We start from the raw sequence: 3,014 nt of genomic DNA, 5'->3' as shown, positions 1-3,014 counted from the left end.
TCAGAGCCAGCGCTCTTTCGTAGCAGATGACCGCTTCCATCAAACATTCATTCCCTCATTCAAGCCGCTGGACATATAGGCGTCTGCAAGCTATTCGGTATAGGTACGCAGTCGTAAATGCGGTAAGGTTCATATGCTGGAACTGACAGCCAAGAACACCGCGGAAATTGCAGAGCCTACTATCGGGAACACAACCAATAAGGACATGCGGAAATTGTAAGCTTGTAGTGGAATAAAACTTTTTTAACTCCGTAGATAGAAACTGCAGACATAGAAAGGCAGTAAAAGGTAGCATTAATAACCGCCAAGTGGTTTCTTTGCATCAAAATAATACGGAGCTCATGGAATATAGTTCACTCGCGTTGGGGAAAAGAAAACGTCGTTTACAATAAGAAGCACACACATAATGCTCACAAGAGCTGCTCCCGACGTACCAAGTCAGAAATGAGGGCAGCTCGCGGTTGCAGCCAGAAGAAACCTTTCACAATGGAGTCTGAGTCGGTGGGTGGTACTTGGACATACGTCACCGCCTTGGTCAAATACGTTAGCAGAGAGCACATCTGGGATTCTGCTATTTCCTCTAGCAGTATAAACACCATCTGATTCTCGCGGTCCAACTCGAAAAGCCGATGCTGCGCAAGATTCAATTCGAAAGTGTACCACCGGCTGGCGCGAAAATTCGCGACCCAGCACAAAGTGATTTTCGACTCTGTGCTATGGCACGGTACACGTTTTCCACGATGGGCATGCCGGCAATGAAGTCACGCTCACCTATGCATACACGGAATCCAAGGGCGGAGGACCCCAGCGTTGGTACACATGGTCACGTACCCAGTCCGCGTCTGAATAGTGGTGAAATAAAGGCGTCTCATAGATAATGTTCCCCGGATTTCAGTCGTCTATATCCTTGGACCTTGACGCGTAGAAATTGGGCAAAGTAGCGGATGTACCATCGGTTGACGTACAAGGCACAGCCCGTCACTGAGCTCACAAGGACAGCCAGAATGGCAGGCACCCTGATGATGACGTAATAGTCGGGGAGATGGCATGCCTCAATGGTTGGAAGGGCAGACTTGACGCGGCTGTTCACAAATTGCCCGTTATCACCACAGCAGACGTCACAGTTATCGCAGCAAACCTGTCTTTCCGGCCTGAACAGAAGCTCGACATTTCTAATGCTGCAGGTGGTGCAGTCCAAAGGGGTATTGCAAATGTTTAGTGAACGGAGACCTGCAACGTCCTTGTACATAGTGTCGCCCAGAACTCTAATTTTGTTGCTATTTAGCTCCAGGTTATCCACCCGTGTCATACGGGAAAAAATGGTCTCGGACCAGTTGACGATCACATTAGAAGAGAGGGAAGGGTGCTCAGGTTGAGACTTCTGAAAATGCCAGGGAAAATGATGTCACCTTTGTTTCTCTCCAAATGGAGAACTCTAGGCTAAGCAGAGGAGCGAATACTGGAGCAGGACTTCTAGAGACTATCATATTTTTTGTGAGCCTGAGTTTTTACGGTCTGTTCAGCCCCTCAATATTCCTAGCGGAGAGCGTGGTTAGTTCTTTATTGTACATTTCGAGGGACTTCAGCTGTGCGAGGCATGACAATGGTGAGCCATACATTGCCTTGATCGAGCACAGCTTCAAACTGAGAACTTCGAGGGCAGGTAGGGTTCATAACTCGTGGTTCAGAGGACAGTGCAGCTTTTTTTCATTCCACATAAGTGTCTTGCGAGAACTCTTTCCGAGGAAGAACGGGCTGGATGGAATGTAATATTGCGGCTTCAGGCCTCTGTCCGCTATTTTCATGCCCTGGAAAATACGGATTATGCTAAACTCTTCGCATTCAATTGGTCGACCTCATTTCGAAAGCCTGACCAGCTTAGAGTCTTGGAAGTAAATCTCACCTCCTGTGTATAGCGGCAAAAACAGGTCAGGTGCGACACTGTCATAAAATAATGGCCTCATCCTAATTGCTCGTGCGGTGGTCGGGGACACAGCACTTTTGTTGAGTGATAAGAAAGAGCAGGTGTAAAATATAGTCGGTTTAGTACTTTCAAGCACCAGCTTTTCATTGAGCGCGTATGACAGGGCCTCAGTGCCCCGAGGAAAAATGCCTCCTGTGGCCTGCCTTTCACGCGACATATTGTCGGCAGGTTTGCTGAAGTAAATGGTAGAGAAGCTGTACATGCCGTAAGTGGTTGCGTTATTCTGCCTTCTCTGGCTTGGCTTGCTGTTAACGATGCATATAAATGTGACGTATTCCGGCGTGTGTATGAACTGTCTAGGAACACACCAATAAAAAGCGCCCTAAGTGACACACCGAACTGGGGAATATGCAGGAAGAGCTTCAAATTGAATCTCGCTTGTTGTGACTTTTCCTTGAGGGATAATTGGAGCTGTATTCGAAGCTTAGCTTGACGATCGAGAGGCAGTTATTTTCGTCGTCGAGTACAATCTGCTCAGAGAACTTTTGGCGAATTTTAGTGACCCCCCTGATCATAGCAGCCTGATGACCGAATGCGGACTCAAATTCAGTAATAACAATGCAGCTGATAGAAATTATGCCACCATTCTCGCGTTTCAGGGTGCAGTTTTCGACATGTAAGGGTTCTTTGTGCTGCCCTTCTTGTTACAAGTTGAAATTCTGTTGGCAGCGACTATGCAGAAGCCAAGAACTCCGAGAAGTACTTCTATCTTCATGTAGCGCGGTAAAAAATAATTGTCTTAATTTGAATGCAGTGAGCCTAAATTCATTATAATTTAATTGTTAGGCTGGGGAAACAGCTATATTGTAATCAAATTTCAGCTCAAGGATACCTCTAGCTCTATAAAAATGACACTGCGTGGACCGCACATCTCTCAATAGGCGCGAATTATCTCGCACATTAGCACTGTTGGCGAATGTTCCGAATAATATTGCGTCGCTATGAAACAGAAGTACAACTGCAGATTTACTGCACTTTTTTGCTGAAGGTTAGTAAATGCAAGGCGACAATCTCAGAAAAAATGTGCCTG

General features: G+C 46.4%; 1 pseudogene; it reads right to left on the bottom strand.

The window, feature by feature from the left end:
- Positions 1–410: 410 nt before the first annotated feature.
- Positions 411–2,699, bottom strand: LOC149328340 (toll-like receptor 6; annotated as a pseudogene).
- Between the last annotated feature and the right edge of the window lie 315 nt (positions 2,700–3,014).

The sequence above is a fragment of the Amblyomma mixtum genome, chromosome 9, assembly GCF_055824585.1.
Source record: "Amblyomma mixtum isolate Tamu chromosome 9, ASM5582458v1, whole genome shotgun sequence".
Lineage (NCBI taxonomy): Eukaryota > Metazoa > Arthropoda > Arachnida > Ixodida > Ixodidae > Amblyomma > Amblyomma mixtum.
This window is presented reverse-complemented; position numbering and strand designations above follow the sequence as displayed.